The following is an 18,116-nucleotide window of genomic DNA, read 5'->3' as shown; positions in this document are numbered from 1 at the left end:
ATAAGCATCCAATGCCTTCAAATCCTTTTGAATAGTCGTTGCTTCATGCTTCTAGACTTCTGCAATGATAGGCGTGATTAAAATATATGGACAGTCCTTGAAGCTTCAAATATATCAGCTTCTAATGATCTTCAGCTCCTGATGATCTTCAGAACCTCTGATGACGTCAGCTTTCGGTGACCAGCTTATGAGGAGAGTGCTTCTGATGATGTTAGCTTCTTTAGAACCTCTTTTCTTCAGACGCTTCAAGCTTCCTTCTTGTTGATTCCATTGCTCTTATTTTCAAATTCTCCACCATGATCACTTCTTAATTTTAAAATCTACATTTCTTTTTCAGACTGTATTTGAGTGCAGAAGTTACTGAATACATCATATGCATTATCCTTACTTCTCAGGAATTTAACCCAAGTCCATCTGCTGAAATCATCAACAATGACTAATCCATATTTACTTCCATATTAGGATGCAGTATTAAAGTGTCCAAACAAATCAATATGAAGTAATTCTAAGGGTCTAGAGGTTGAGATAAAGTCTTTAGTTTTAAAAGATGATTTAACAATCTTCCCTTTCTAGCATGCACCACAAAGTGCATCTGAATGATAGTCAATGTTAGGTAACCCTTTGACAAGTTGTAACTTACTAAGCTTAGAGATTAATCTCCAGTTAACAAGTCCCAACCTTCTATGTCATACCCATTTCTTATCATTCGCTGATAGAAGGCAAATCACCTTCTGATCAACCAGTTCAGAGAAGTTGATTTTATAGACATTTTCAATCCTCTTTCCCTTGAACACTATGGAGTTGTCATCCTTGTTAATTACTGTGCAGTTGGTCTTACCAAATATCACATCATAACCATTGTCACAAAACTGACTAATACTCAAAAGGTTATGTTCAAGTCCATCTACCAACCACACATTATTAATAGAGACAGAGGAGTTACCAATAGTTTTTGTACCAATGATCTTGCCAGATTGGTTGCCTCCAAATTTCACATTTCCTCCTTCCTTAATTGTGAGGGTAAGGAACATAGACTTCTCTCCTGTCATATGTCTTGAGCGATCGCTGTCCAGGTACCATGATTTTTGCTTTTCCTTTGCTCTTAGACATATCTGCAGTATTGACAATTTCAAATTTAGGTACCCATTGTTTTATGGGTCCTTTGAGGTTAGTACTAGAAGTTTTACTCTTCACTTCTTGTACCTTGTGTTGTGAGTTTGATAGCTTTTGTTTAACCATTACCTTAGGTTTAGCACCTTTTAATTTGGTTTTGATTCACAAGAAGCAACAACAGTCTCGTTCTTCAGAAACTTAGACTTTAAGATACCAGACTCTGGTTTCAACAGACTCTGAGGAACAGGTTCTGATCCCTTCAGAATCTTGATCTTCGGTGTCTTAGAATCATAATTTGTCATTGACTTAGGCTTAGAGTTCTTTGGCTTTGAAATATTCTTAGACTTAGAACAAGAAGCTTCAGGTTCTGACTGAGCCACACTTTCAAACTTAGCACCTTCAGGTACAAAGAAAGTTTTCAACCCTTCCTTGATGCATTCACAACATGCTTTAAGACTAACATCATTAGGTTTCCCTTCTGAAAATCCAATCCCTTTACCATTGTTTCTGTAAATGCTGTAAATCATAGAAGCCACTTTGCTTCTGTCCATACCAGACATAATAAAATCTTCAAGAGCAATTTCATGTTTACTTAAAGGTTTTCCATTACACTTTTCTTGTAGCTTCTAACAAAGAAACTTAAGCTCCTCTTCATAGGTTTTACAAATGAAGTCAAAGCCTCTAAGTCCTTCTTCAGGAGCTTTTAGATTCAATATAGTTGATTCTTATTGTTTTATTAAATCAACATATTTTTCTTTTAAATCTTTCATCTCATTGGTTCTAAGTTCAAAATGTGTAAGGATCTCTTTAAGAGACTCAATAAGTTCTTCTATGGGAATTTTAGAGTATACCTCATTTTTATCTTCAGAGTCTGAGTCAGGTTCAGCTTCTGATGTCAGTGTAGCTACTAACCCCATAGCTAAATTTGCTTCATCTCCAGCTTCTTCCTTTTCAGACCCAGATTTACTGTCTAAATCTTCCCAGGTTACCATTAAACTCTTCTTAATTTGCTTCCTGAATTTTCTTGAGTTGAAGCTTGACTTCTTTGACTTGTCCTTTGATTTCTCCTTCTGAAGATCAAGGCAATCAGCAATGAAATGTCCAGGCTTCTTACAGTTGAAGCATCCCTTCTGATCTTCTTTCTTGGAGCTTTTATAACCACCTCTTTTACTCAAAAACTTCCTATTCTTCCCTGCCAATTACTCAAGCTTGTTGGAGAGCATAGCCATCTTCTCAGTAGGATCTTCATCAGAATCTCCATCAGGTGATTCTTCTTTAGATCCAATAACTTTAAGAGCTTTTGATGACTTCCCTTTAGATGGCAGAGCAATAGATCTACTCTTCTTAGCAGGCTCATGTTCATTTAGACTTATCTCATGAACCTTGAGAGAGTTGACAAGATCTTCAACACTTAAAGTGTTTAAATCTTTAGCTTTCTCAATAGCAGTAACTTTAGGTCTCCATCTAGTAGGCAAGCTTCTTAGTATCTTGCTCACATGATCAGAAGCAACATAGCTTTTCTTCAGTATTTGTTGTCCAGAGACTAGGGTTTGAAATCTTGAGTACATTTCCTCAATACTTTCATCATCCTTCATCTTGAACAACTCATACTGATGAACAAGCATAAGAGTCTTTGCCTCTCTGACCTTCTTACTACCTTCATAGTTTGCACAGAGAGAAGCAAACATTGCCTTTGCAATAGATTTGTCACTCATTTCCATATACTCTGCACAAGGTATAACAAGAACAAGTGAACCTCTGATCTTGTGATTTTTCTTCTAAATTTTCTTCCGAGCAGGAGTATGTTTCTTTCTATCAATAGCAGCTCCTTCTTCATCAAGAACCAAGTCACCAACACCTTCTTCAAGAATATCCCACAGTTCCTCATCTACACCCATGATTTAATTGTAAAAGTTGGTTTTCCACCAAGAGAATTCTTCAGGATCTCCATTAAACTTTGGAACTTTTCCAGAGTCAGCATTTTTTATCACCATAGTCATATAGAACAGCATTGTTGTTCTGACCAGAACTAGAGCTATCACCAGACATGTTTTTCTCAGATCGTTTCCTGTTACACTGTTAAGTGTTAAGACAACAAACCAAGGCTCTAGATACCAAATGAAGGTGAGAAAAACACAAGAAGGGGGTTGAATTGTGTTAGCTTTTTGTTCGTTTTCTCCTACTGAAGTCACTGTTCAGAAGCAGATAGAATTCAGCTTCTGAAGTGATGATCAGAATCTAAATGTAGCGGATTAAAATAGAGAGAGAGAGAGAGAGAGAGAGAGAGAGAGAGAGAGAGCGAGAGAGAGAGAGAGAGAGGGAAGAAGGACACAAAGCAAATATACAGTTTCCCTCCACAAACTGGAAGTAGTCATGTCCCCCTTGCAGTTCCAAGGAGAGTTCACTAAAATTTAATATCTGATTACAACTGCTCACTGCTAAAACTAGCAAGAGACTTCAAACTACTCAAGCACAACTGCAATAGATTTCCTATGCTCAACAACAAAATCAAGAGACTTCCTATGCACAAGCACACAAGCAAGAGACTTCTATTCAAACAGAAATAAAAAGAAATTTGTTTGAGGTTGAACACTTGATATACAATCAGGGGTGTTCACAATACAAATCAGATACAGACTCTTAAGACTCTAGGATTTATAAGATATGAAAGTTGTTAAGAAATTCTAAGTGAACTTTGATGTGAAACAATTTCAACAGAGTTTTGGCACTAGTAAATTGTTGTAAGAGTCTTGCAATTCTTCAAGTCTTCACTCCTTTATATAGAGGTGTGAGAGAGACGTTGTTGATTTCCAGCACATCAAAAAGAGTCGTTTGAAGCTTGATTAAATCACCAATGATCTTTTGCCTGATTTGGTTATTGTCCTCTGAAGGATCAATTTCAAATCCATTCTAAGTTTGGAGGAACACTGGTGCAAGCATAGCTGTTGTTCTTGTCCTATTGCAGACACAAAGCAGAGTAGTGGAGGTGGTGGTTGTACACTTCGTACAATTGTCCTTTCTCAACTCTCTCCAACGAATAAGCATCCAATGCCTTCAAATCCTTTTGAATTAGCCGTTGATTCATGCTTCTAGACTTCTACAATGATCAACCCTTTAAGCTTCAAATCTATCAGCTTCTGATGATCTTCAGCTCCTGATGATCTTCAGAACCTCTAATGACGTCAGCTTCTGGTGACCAGCTTATGAGTAGAGTGCTTCTGATGACGTCAGCTTCTTCAGAACCTCTTGTCTTCAGAACCTCTTTTCTTCAGATGCTTCAAGCTTCCTTCTTGTTGATTCCATTGCTCTCATTTGTTCTTCCAGAACCTATGCTTTAAAAAGACACTAAAATTTTTGTCTATGGTCCTGCACACTTGAACAAATATTAGCATATCCAATTGACAATTTTTAATACCTTGTTATCATCAAAACTCAAAGGGTAATGTTAAACACATTTTGTTCCAACACGATGTTGTTTTGTTCGTCGTTTTTGTGCGGCGTTGTCTGTCTTTTTTGTTTCGTTTAACTATTTATTCGATTCAGTTTGTCGTATCAACTTTGATCCAGTGCAGATGCAACCAATGACTTTGGCGTCGTCAACGTTGCAGATCCAGAGACATAGGTATTCACGAGACTTGAATATAGTCATATTTGTAGGCTTTTGTACTTTGTCGTTTTACGCTATTAACATGGATGCTGAGTTTGTTCGTAAATTCATCTTTTTGTTTCTAACGAATTTGCATTGTATCGATGTACTCTATCAATTTGAATGAATGAATATCATTTATTTTTAGTCAAAATCAAGTATCGGATTTCATTCCTCCCTTTTTGGCTCATGAACCATGCCTTATTCAATGACTGAATTCATAGTCAACTTGACTTTTTATTCATTTATTTTGGGTCCGTTAGGTGCACATGACAGAGGGACAATATATGATAAAACTATCATGTCCTGATTTAATCCGTTGTCTGGTGCATCAATAGGAAAAGATAAATTAAACCTATTTCTAATCATATCTTACTCACCTTTTGTTATTTTTATCCTTGATGTTTGGTGGGTTAGCAACCTGATAGCATAAAATTATCTAACATGCGTATCATCTTTCCTCGAAACACCTCATTCGACTCCCACGTTTCATGTTTTTTCTTTTTTCTTTTTTTTTGTTCTCTTCCAAATTGATTGAAATATATTGGAGAAATTGATTAATTAATTGATGGAATGGAATCAATTGCAACGATTGAAATAGAATGGAATCAATTCCAACAATCGTAGATAAGGGTGAACAAAAATAACCAAAAACTAAACCAAACCGGTTAACCAAATCAAACTGTATCAAAATTAATTGAATCATTTCACAAATTCTCAAACCGAACCATTATTTTGTTAATAATTCACTAACCGAACCGAACCGTTGATAACCTCAATTATCCTAACCAAACCGCACAGAATCATTAACCATATCTCTTGTAATTTTCAAAACAAAACACCTCTTAATTCTCTCTCATGTTCAGAGAACCGAATGAAAAAACATTGGAGTGAAAAAACCAAATAAAAATTATTTTATAATGTCTCCTTTTACTTGTTTTCTTTGAAAAAACCGAATAAGCTTTTTGAACACAACTTATTTAATGAAAAACAAATTATTTTGATCTCTTTTTAAAAAAGCTAACAGAAATTTATTCTTTAAAATTGATTATCTTCGAATGGAAGAAATTCATATCTGAATTTAATAACGAGTTAACACAAAAAATATAATACACTTCAAAAAGATCTTTTCCCCATGCATGTTCAATCAATTAACTTCATCACTCATTTCTTCAATAAGCACTTTCGAGTCCTTCTAAACAATCAAGTGAGAAAAACCCTCGCTCCAAGCGATATCAAGCCCCAAATAAAGATTGCACATCTCAACATGAAGTGCATCACAAATACCTCCAATTTTGTGACTAAAGCCCTTTATCCACCTTCCATCAGATTGACGTAAAATCCCAGCAAGCTCTCCTTTACTCTATACACATTCCATCAAATTGAATTTCACTGAACCATCCAAATATCTCTTCTAGCCAGTATACACAATTTCATTACGATGAGGATTGTTTTGCAAATGTTCTTGAGAGACTTCTTCAATAGCTATGGAATACATAAGTTGGATTATCCATTTTTAGAGTCCTACTTCGAAAATCGCTATGGAATACATAAGTTGGATTACATTAGTTTAAGTTTATTAAGCATATTATGCCGGGAAAGTAAGCATGTTGAAGGAAAATGACCATTGTTAAACATTCTTTAAATTGATTTAATAATAATACTTAAAAATTTATAATAAGTGATAAATTTAAGGCTTAAATGTTAAATCAGTCCCTTAACTTGATTTCAAGTATCGGTTTGGTCCCATAAGTAATAAAAGTTCCGTTAAGGTCCCTTAATTTTATTTAAAGTAACGGTTTGGTCCGTTCTGTTAATTTAATTCAAAAAAACGTTAAATTTTTGTCGGAAAAAGTATTTTGAATATAAATTGATAAATTTTATTATAAATTAAGAATGTCTTTTCATCTCGTTTTACATTTCTCAACTAATTTTACCAAATACTTCAATTAATTTGTCAACTATCAGTCATTATCCATCACCTATTCTTTCAAAAAAAAAAAAATTATCCATCTTATAAGATACTAGCTAGTTTATCGGTTATCCGTTATTTTTATCAAACATAACAAAAAACTTCTGAGAAAGTGTTCATATACCAAATATTTGGTCAAATATGCTTATAAGACCTAAGCTATTAAATATAATAAAACCTAAGCGATAAAATATAAGCTCAAAAATCTTCTTATCAAACGGCCCTGCAGAATGAGTCACAGATAGATGAGCAAATTGCTTGTTGAGCGTGAAAATTAAGATTTGAGTCACACACAGAACTGATTGTGCGAATCCACGTGAGAATTAAAGCTTTTTTAACAGCAAGCGATTGTGCCCTTTCGATTTTATTTATATTAATGCTACCAAAATATAGAGATGTTAGATTTAATTTCAAAATTCCTTTCAGTCCTATCTGATTCCACATTCGTCAAACTACACCTTGAGCGATCCAAAAGAAAGAAATGCATGGCAATAATCAAATATAAAAAAGGTTACAATGTCGTAACCTTTCCCTTGAGTCATTTATTGGAGAAAATCGCCAGCAACTCTGTCTACTGATTGAAGTTCGATGATGTTACCCGAGTGGTTAATTCATTCAATGGATTGCTCTGTTTAGTCGGTCATTCTTATACAACGGAGCATACAAACTTCTGGTTCCGTATCGGGAATCTAGCTACAAGAATACTATCTAAAAAATTAGGATCATTTCACGAACATAGTAATCGTGTACCTCACAGGCTCAATTTTGCATTTGGGCATGATAAATCAAATAGAATTTATAAAGTGGTGGTCTTGTCTTCTAGCGGGCTGAAAGTTTTCAGTTTGGGTGATAATATTTGGAGAAAAAATTTCTGTGTTCCTCCTTATGACCTCGTTATTAACCTTAGCTCTCGTTGTGTGAATCGAGGAGCGTATTTGAGTGGCACAGTTAACTGGATTTTCATTTATCAGAAGGAAATTACAATGGAGAAATATGTGGTTATCTCGCTTGATCTCAGTACAGAGACATATAAGAAATTACTGCCCCCTCTCGGTGTTGATGATGTAACCCCGTATGTTGATCCAACTATTGCAGTGTTGATCGATTGCCTTTGGTTTTCTCAACATCCCAATTACATTCATTTTGTTATATGGAAAATGACAGGATTTGGAGTTGAACAATCTTGGACTCAATTCCTTAAAATTAATTTTCAAAATCTTCAAGGAGTTGATAAGTTTAGTGGATGGAAACATTATAAATTGTTTTTGTTCCCACTATGTTTTTCTGAGAATGGTCATACATTGCTATTGGCAAACTCTCGAAAATCCGATCCAATTCTCTATAATTTGAGAGAAATAGAGTAGAGGAAGCTAATGGTAATGCAATAATATGGAGTTGTTCAAAGGCTTATGTAGAAGTTTGGCTTCAATATGTTTAAAGTAAGTTTCTTTACTTCGAATTTATTTAATGCACTAGCACTTCTTTAAACAACGACTATATTATCTTCTCCTATTTAAGGACCTTGAGCTTTAGAAGAAAATAAGAGACTTCACAAATTTTAAGTATGCCAAAACTATGATACATTTTATAGCAGACAGACACTTAGAAAACTTCTTATAAACTTTTAATCTTAAAATTTTTTATGTGTCAATAGTCTATTGAGCTTTAAAATAGTTTACCACTAACCGAGTATCAAAATGTACAAAAATAAAATTTATTTGTAAACTCTAATTGTAGAAATCCTCAAGGAGAGGCAAGGAAATCTTAGACTTATGAGTCTAAGTAATTTTAATCTTGTGTGATTATAGTGGAAAATCTTTTGGAAGTGTAACGAGACTTAACTAACCTTAGATTATGGGGTAAACTAGGATAATTGCTTGTGTTAATCGTCACTCGTCCTTGTTTATTTTTGCTTTCTCTATTTTGTTAACAACTTTGAAAAATATTTTTTGAAAAATTCGACATAATTCAATCCCCATTCTTGTGATTTTCTCACTTTCAACCTAATGTGAAACATGTTACTGGGTCTCACACGTTGGTTGGGTTTCATGCGCATCAGATTGGGAGGGATCCATTGGGTGGGAGGTATGTGACAGCTGATGCAACTAGGCTTTGAAAATTGCTCTTTTGACTTTAAAAACGTCACTTTTACACAAGTAAATTACCTTAGAGCCCCCAGCAGTAGTTAACTACCGTTCTGTAAACTGGCAGCAGTTAACTGCCGCTGGCACTCAGCGGTAGTTAACTACCGTTGAGTTCTACGAATAAACAAGACCAAAATCATCACTTTCAAATTTCTACAAACTTCATTTGATCGAATTTGAGCCCAATTTCTTCAATTAATTCACAAGTAAGTTCGTTCCTTCCTATTTACATGCAATGTAGTTTGTTTAGGGTGTTAGTTTTTATAATTTTGAGCAAAATGTTAGTTTTAGGTAGTTTTAGGTAATGTTAGAAAATTGATAATTAACCATGATTTTGATGTTTTAATGTATTGTTTATGCTGGAATTGTTGTTTAAAGTAAGTGTAGGTACAATGTAGTTGTTTAGATGTTCAAATAACACTAATTGTGCTCCTAATTTAGAATGCACATAAGGTGTTTGATGAAATGCCTAAGTGAGAAAATGTTTGTTTTTTATGTAATTTTTTTTCAAATATGTTCAATTTTATAATGTATAAATGTTGTAATTATTATAAGCTTGGATTTTGACATTTTTTGGCAAGTTTAAGAATGACATAATGTTATACGATACATAATTTTTTTTGATGAAATGCCTAAGTTGAATGATTGTACTTATGGTGATCACAGAGGAGTGCGCCATTTTCAGCTTCTGTGCACTTACTCTGGATGGCTGATGTGCGGGAAGCAGAGGGTGTACCGTCATTTACCTGAGCGGGTAAAGAGGCAGTTTGAATTTGTACAGGACGTTCCCAGACATCCGTCATTTGCCGCTCAGATGCCTACGCAAGTGCTGACCATTGTGTTGCTAGACGCTCAAGCGTGGTTCTACCCTGATTGGGTACATAGCTGTCTGAGACCATGGCATCATGACGTTGGCTACATGGCTTGGTATGCCAAAGCCTCTCACCCTTGTATTCTCCCACCTGATGAAGGGTCTCCTCCCAGGACGGTGAACGTGGATCAGATCATAAAGGAGGAGCATGCCAGAGAGATGCTTGACACATTAACGATCATTCGGGATGTGGTGCATATAGCTGATGATATTGTGGCCAGGTGCGGCGAGATGACAAAAGAGGAGATTGTCCAGGAGGTGAGTTGGATAGCCAGTATTGGTCGCCCTGCCCTTACGTATCAGATTGCCAGGCGGCGCAGGGGGCATAGGCATGGTAGGCAGCAGGGTTGATTCTGATTAGGCTTTTATGTACATTGTAACTATGATGATGGTGATGTAAAATTATGACATGTTTCGTACATTTTTGTATTATATGACATTTTCGGACAAACCTTTTATATTATTTCTTGCGTTTTATTTTTATCCTGTTAAATATTGGATGAATTTGTTTATGTATCAAATGATTTGGTTAATGGATGAAAATTTTAGATGAATTTGTTTAGGTATCAAAGGATTTGGTTAGGAACAAATTTGCATAAGAAAAAATGGAAGGAAAGCTAATGGAAAATGAGCCAGACACGCAGCGACAATTAACAACCGCTGGGTGTAACGGCAGTTAACTACCGCTGAGGCCAGCGGCAGTTAACTTTTGCCGGCTTCCTCAGCGGTAGTTAACTACCGCTGGGGGATTTTGGGTAATTTTCATGTGTCATTATGAAGTTTTCTATGTCAGAAAAGCAATTTTCCTAGGCTTTTTGCTGAAAAGGCCCACTTGATTTTGGGTGTTGAAATGGGTCAGCGGTAAAGTCTTCTTCTAAACTGGTGAGCCTACCTGAAAGGGAGGAAATTGTGTGGCGTGGTGATGAAGAGTTTTAAAGATCTATAAGAAAAATCTCTAAAAATAGGGGTTGTAGAAGTGGTAAAGGGAAGTGTATAAAGTAAGACTTATTTGAAGCTTATTCGGAAAAAGGAGAAAAGGACACGAGGTTAAGAAAATTATCATGGGATGGGGGCACAAATTTTTTTTTTCTTATTGCGAATAAAACTAAGGAGATGAAAGGAGGGAGGAAATGTAAATTAAGTAGAGAGAAGAAAGTGAATGAGACGTCTAATTTATAAATAAGGGTGGTAGCTGATAGAACTGTGGAAGACACAGACTTTGGGATGCAACTGGCAGAAGTCCTTCCTAGCTACCCGTAAACGCCAATGTCGATGTTTGGTCTAAAATTATTGGTTCACAATTCTTATGCTGGTGTGCAAGTGTCACCTTTGTGTAGTTTTTGTCTTAATAATTCAAAGGTTCTAGATCCATCAAAAGTATAGGAGATTCAAAAATCAGATGACTTAACATTTTCAACAACGGACGAAGTGATGGTGGGGAAGTTAGTTGTCTATGATGAAGTCGATGTAAAGAAGAAGAACGTAAGGGAGAAGGAAATAGGTGATAAATGATTATCTTAACTTTCAATGTGATAGATTTGGGATGGAGGTTGAAAATAAATAAAATAAAGGAGTTCATTAGGCATGGGAATAAGTCTTCGATGGCATGGCCTGAGACGATGTTTGAGTGACTATATTACTAGTTGGAACAGCCTGTGATGTTCTAACATTCCCTGGGGATGAAACATCATCTTCAACCGTCACTTGATCCACATCTTCATTTGAAGATGTTGGATTTGTTTTCTTTTGGTTGTTAGCGCGTGTCATATTAAGAAGCAATTTCTTGTTTCTTAATTGCATACACAACAAAACAAACCAGAATTAAAAGAAACTCTAACAAAAACTATAAACAAAAAAAAAAAACACAAACAGTCCCACTGGGCGTGCCATTTTGTTTACGTTGGATTTTCGTAAACAACCGCTGGTTTACACATGGTAACTTGCAAGATCAACCAGTAAATCTTAGGACATATTGTGTTTGTTCTTGTTGTTAGAAATTATGTGTTTTGGTGTCGAAAATATAAGAAATACAATAAAAACAATCGAATTCAATCCACTTGAACTCAATCGAACTTAACAAAGTAAAGTGCAAGAACACTTAAAGAAAAAAGGGTAAATTGCATTGATTAAATAAGAGTTGGTACACAGATTCATACATTGCAACTTGTGACTCGTTTCTCGCTTCCATACGGATACTTTGAGTGTAAGTTTGTATGATGGAATTGTGACCCGTTTTTCCTATGAAAAACTACTATTTATACTAAGTCTAGAAATAACTACACTTCTTTGAAATTCAAACTACAACTGCCACAAGTCGACAGTTTTACTTATTTGAAAACAAACTTAAAATACAAACTGACTTAAAGAATAACCGTTGATAACCACCTTCGAAAACTGCTTTATCGAAGTCTTCTACCATCTTCGAACCCATATTTGCTTTCAATACAACACTCTGTTCGAATCTTCTTTAAATCTAGGTCAACTATACTTTGACCACATTTATTACAGCTAGTAAAATATATTGGCTAACAAATTGCCCCCCAGAAACGCCATTTTCGATTTCACCGAAGAAGAAAAAGACGTTTTTGAAAAAAAAAAACTAACATTCTCCATCGAAATGAATGATGTCAGTATTTAATTCAAAACTAATTCAAATTTCCTTTAAATACTGACCCCACAATCTTAGTTAGTGGGCCACGTTCTCTAACATTGGAAAAGACAACACTTTAATGGTAAAACTGTCAAAATAAGATCTTGACATGTGTCATGATCAAAGGTCCATATAAAAACAAACTCACCTTTACTCTTCTCACTTTTCACCATTTCATTTTCACTTTCACTGTTCCTCTTCTCCGCCAAAAATTTTCTCGAAGAAAACACTTTGAATTTTCTGCAACTTCTATCTTTAACCACGAAATCTTCACTATTCATCAAATTCTCACAAAAACACTTAAACAATGACGAACGCAGCAGGAACTTCTCATGTGAATCGCGAAGAACCCATTGATTTTACTAAAGAAATCGCCAGTGCTGCTCCTGCTTTTATGAATGAACCAGAGATCAATGAAGCTGAAAAAGCTATCTGGAAAACCCAGGTAATCATCCCTTGTACTGATACTCCACATGCATTCTTAGGCCCCATTTCTCTAGAACCTGAAACTCCAGAGATTAACTCTCTTTTCCCATGCATCGAAACTCAACCTCCTTTAATTTTCACAAAAGGTCCTTTTGACCTAAGTTTTGTAAAATCCAAAATTAGGACTGAACCAAAAACTTATCCAGAATACATTGCTTGGTTAGACAAAGTTCAAAAACAAAAGGGACAATTCTGGAAGGAGAAAGGGATTTTTGATCTCATCCAAATATCTCGATATGGTCCAAAATACCATAATGAATTGATATTTGCTGCTTTACATTTTTGGAACCCATCGAACAACAGCCTTCACTTGAAATGTGGAATGCTCACTCCTACCCTTTTAGATGTTGCTGGCCTTACTAGCTTAAAACCAACTGGATACACCTTTAATCCAGATGTTACCACCTCTCAATACTCAGTAAATTTCGATAGCCCTGCCTATGGTTTGTTTATAGCTAACAACCATGATACCGAATGTGCTGAAGTATCTGCAGATGAACATGTAGCTTTCTTGACCTACTGGTTATCTATGCATGTTTTTTGCTCAAGGTCAGTACAAGTCCCTAAGAAATTCATGTGTCTAGCTAGTCAATTACATGAAGGAACAGATATCTGTTTAAGCAAACTGATTCTAGGTTCTTTGTATGAAACCCTTAACCATACAACTAATAATCTTAGAGATTATCCCCAAACTGGTGGGAATTTAGTTGTATCAGGACCCATATGGTTGTTCCAACTATGGCTTTTAGCCATTTTTGGATCAAAACTTGCTTCGATCCTACCTTCCTCTTACACATCAGCATACTCAGACAAGACCACTGAAGGTATAGGCTTAGCTATGTTTCACCCCGATGGGAATAAGTCTTCACAACAACTTTTTGAGAATGCTTATGAAACCCTGCTTGATTGTCCCATTTTCACCCCTATGATGGCACCATTTACCACTAGGAAATATGGACCTAACTGGTTCAAAGAGGACTTTCCCACTACTTCGAAAGCAGCCAACAAAACAGAAATCAATGCTATATGGGAAGCTTATTTGACCCCTACCTATCTATCTAGCAGACTTACACCTGGTAGTCCTTATGGAGTATATGGTTATCAACCTAACCATGTAGCTAGACAGTTTGGTATGGTTCAATCGAAACCCAGCTCTTTGTTCAAAAGTATAAGTGAATGGAAAATTCCTCTGATCGAACCTGTGTGGAAATCCATAATTCAAGCCAGGAAAACAACTGTGTTCGAGCCTACATATTTCTCAACATCATTTGCATGCTCTGAAGCATTCTTTCGATGGTGGCGAAATTATTACACACGCCAATCCAATCGAGGGAATCCTGATGAATTGCTGCCTCAACTGACCAGTACTTTTCACACTTTGCAGAACAAAGACAAGAAGACTAGAGGTACGCACATTAAAGAAATTCAGCAATTTCAAAGATATTATCAAACAACATATGACCCTTTACATCCAAAGAGGACAGTATATTATGCTGCTCAAACTCTGAGAGATAAAGTTCGAGAAAAAATTCCAGAAACAATTTTTCCCCCTGGAACACCCAATAAATATCTTTATGTTTTAGAAAAGAAAATGAAACTAGCAAAACTTCCATCTTGTAATCTTGCTTTGGCCTTTAGGCCACCATACCCAAAATGGTTACTTTATAATTTCAAATTCCCACAAAATAATTTAGTAACCTATGCTAAATGCCATTTATACCAATATAATGGTGAACTTGGCTATGAATTATCCCAAGTTCGAATCGAAACTCCCAGTATCATGGGTATGATTTTTCTTTTACTAAAATATATTAATACTATTTTAAGAAGAAATAGTACTTATCTGTATAATCACATATTTCAGCTTTGCCTTTAACTCCAGGAGAAGCAAAGCTCGATGATGCCAGCACCCAGAACACTTCGAAAAGCAAGCCTGACAAGAAGAAAAAGAAAGCTTCCCAAACTAAAGAAGTTGAATCGAAGAAATCTGAGACTGCATCAAAGGAACCTTCTAAATCAAAGGAACCCAAAGTGAAAACAACTTCATCAAAAAGATCTTCTAGATCAAAGAACAAGAAAGAACAAGCAACTGTCGATCTCTCTGATAATGATAGCGAGGTGGAGATAACTAAAGAACAGATTGAAGCTTCCAAAGTAACACTTCCCAAAGTCCATACTGAAGGAAGAAGGAAAAGAAAACAAGAACAAATTTCACTTGTCCAAGAAAAGGAAGTCGAAGTGGAAGCTTCTGAAGGTTCTCCCCCCATCTCACCATCTAAACCATTCAAACGTCTTCGAAAGACTTCTCATTCTAGTGCTCATTCACATGTTGGTGATAATGGTTCGAAGGTATTTTATCAAAACCATATTTTATACGCAATGTTTCTAAGTATCTTGTTTTAAGCATTGATCTTATTCTTTTTAGGGTATCGAACAAGAACAAACTAATCCATCACAACATGGGCAAGTTCTTCCTTCTTCGAAGACCACTTCACCAATTGCTGAAGACAAAGAAGATGAGCATGATGATGCTAGCAGTCCAGAAGGTCTTAAAGTGGATCCTCCTCAACAACAACAAACAGAAACACCCACTGATGACTTGGTAAATGATGAATCACTCAACAATGATCAATCTTATTCTACACCCACCCTTGGAGATAATGTATCAAACTTTGCTACTGAAGATACAAACATAACTACTCGACAAAATGCTCCTGGTGATGCAGAAATGATTGATCAACAAGATACCCCTATGATCGATCTAGAAGAAATCGATCGATTGGCCAAAGATGATCCTTTCAATGCCTTTGCCTTGATAGCTAAGAGTAATACTCTTTTCTCAACTAGCACTGGCCAAACTTCTGATTCATCCAAGGGAAATCCCTCTGAGACTTCAAAGAACAACCTGCTAGCAGAATTTCAAAAGAAGATCATCGAAGCCAACTTGCTAGAGTTGATTGAAAAAGATGCTGGAGCTCTTGCTGAAATCAGGAGTTTATTTGAAAAACTTGGTGCTCTCCCAACTGGTTGGAAATTTCGAAACCTGTTTAATTATCTTGAACCAATGTTGGAGAGTGCTAATCAAAACTTCCAGAAGAGGAAAACTGATCAAGCTCAAATGGCAGAGAAGAAAGCGCATCATGATCAAATTGTAATCGAACTGTCATCCTTCCAAGAGAAATTTAAAACTCTTCAGCAAGAAAGAAACAATGCGAAGCAGCAAGTGGTTGACATCGATGCCAAAATTAAAGAACTGGAAGCTCAAAAAGCTGAAATTTTGGCTAAGGATGAAGCCAGAAATCGAGAAGCCAATGAAGCTATTAACAAATTCAAGCTCTCCAAGGAACTAGAGTCTACCATTGCTCAACTTGCAAGTGACAACCATGCTCTCGATACTCAACTGGCTGAATACAAGAGCCAAATCGAGAAACTCATCTCATCATTTGAGATTTAGTTCTGTTTCTATTTTATTCTCTAAGACTTTTATTTTATTTCAGCCTTATCGAATATCTTGGTCTGTAATGTCTTTATAACAATTCGTGGACCATTTTCTATTTCGAACGACAATTTCTTTTCAATCATCGAAATTCCTTTCTTATTTTCTTATATCGAATTTAAATTTTATTTAAATCCAAATAAGATTGGAACAATTTCCAAGACATTTTAATGATGAGGAAACAAAAAAGTAACTTTTTTGTTTAACCCAACAAGTTAAACTTGCCTAGGAAGTTGAAAAGAAATAAAACAAATAAATGACCTTTTAACACAGATTAATCCTTTTTTTTTAAAAAAAAAAAAAATAAAACTTCCCTCAGGTTACGAAGTTAAGTAATCATTGGCCATCGGAATAACTGTTCCCACGTGTCATCATCTTCAAAGCAAGAAGAACCGTTTGATTGAGCCACTTCTTTCAACTTCCCTCCACTATAAATATGATTTTCCTTTTTATAAAAATCACTCTTTTCTTTGTTTCGTCTTCGTCTGAAAAATCCTTCTTACTCAAAGCTTTTTCTTTCTTAAATCATCATGACCACCATTGATAATCTGAGTGATGATCTTTTAGTCAAGATTGCTGCAAAGATTGCTGCTCAAAGCAGGAAAGATCTTTTCGCTTTTCGCCATACCAATAGCAGGCATTGGCGCGTCAGTGAGGATTCTGAAGTTTCTAGGGCTTTTGGAAATGATGTCCTCTACTTCCTCTACGACCCCCAATGAATGGTACAACAATGCTATGGTGGCTCATTCTAAGTTTGCTTTTAAACTTAGACTCTGGAATCATGGCAACGCCATGTTCTGTATTCTTCGAAGCACTCAACACATGTTGGATGCTAATCCAAACATTGAAGAAATAAAACGCCTCCTTACTACGGCTATCAACGCCACTGGCTCTCTGAGTGCAAGGTACTACCTTCTTCTCATCAATGCGCTCTCCATGCCTATGCCAGAAAACATCCTCGAAAACTTCGAAGATCTTGCATGGACACATCGATTGGCAGAATTTCGAAGCGACATTTTGGGAGGAACTTCAACTTATCGATTTCGCTGTCCTTGGTGGAATAGGCCCATGCCTATTTGGCTTACTAGGCGTCGTTTTTGCAACAACTACCACAACTGTGCAGGAGATGGGAAAATTGGAGGTTGGTATTCACTTCTACCTGGGCCAGATCATGAATACTACTTGGTCAATGCTTGCTTCAAGTGTCGTCTCGATACAGAAATTCGCTGGTTTCTCGATCGTTTTGGGATTGTAACTGAATGGTGAAAACCATCTTTAAATGCTTTTAGTCTTTAAGTACTTTGTGTTTTCTTTTGTAATGGTTTTTCCATTTTAAGCATTTCGATGTAACCAGCCCATCAGTTGGCATTTTTAAATTAATGCCAAGTTTTTATTTCGAATCAAATTACTCTTGTGTAATTTTAATTTCTTGTAACATCGGTTTATATTTTTTCAAATATTTACCGTTTATGCGTATAATTCTCTGATCTTCTTGTAATTCTTCGATCTCATACGCATTATTTGAAAAAACTCTTAGAATTTTCCATGGTCCTTCCCAACTAGGAGACCATTTTCCTAAACATCGATCCTTTTTATCCATCGGCAAGATAACTTTCCAAACTAAGTCCCCTTGCAGGAATAATTTCGATTTAACTCTTTTGTTATAGGCTTTTGCTATTCTTTCTTTTTGCTTTGTAAGCACTTCTAAAGCCATTAATCTTTCTTCATCAATATCTAC

General features: G+C 35.9%; 1 pseudogene; it reads left to right on the top strand.

The window, feature by feature from the left end:
* The first annotated feature begins 7,126 nt into the window (after nucleotides 1–7,126).
* Nucleotides 7,127–17,697, top strand: LOC146906954 (uncharacterized; annotated as a pseudogene).
* Nucleotides 17,698–18,116: the final 419 nt, after the last annotated feature.

The sequence above is a fragment of the Medicago sativa genome, chromosome 7, assembly GCF_051527215.1.
Source record: "Medicago sativa cultivar Bolivia chromosome 7, Bolivia_mono, whole genome shotgun sequence".
In the NCBI taxonomy this organism is placed as follows: domain Eukaryota; kingdom Viridiplantae; phylum Streptophyta; class Magnoliopsida; order Fabales; family Fabaceae; genus Medicago; species Medicago sativa.
The sequence above is the reverse complement of the archived record's forward strand: the minus strand, read 5'-3'. Positions and strand labels throughout refer to the sequence as shown.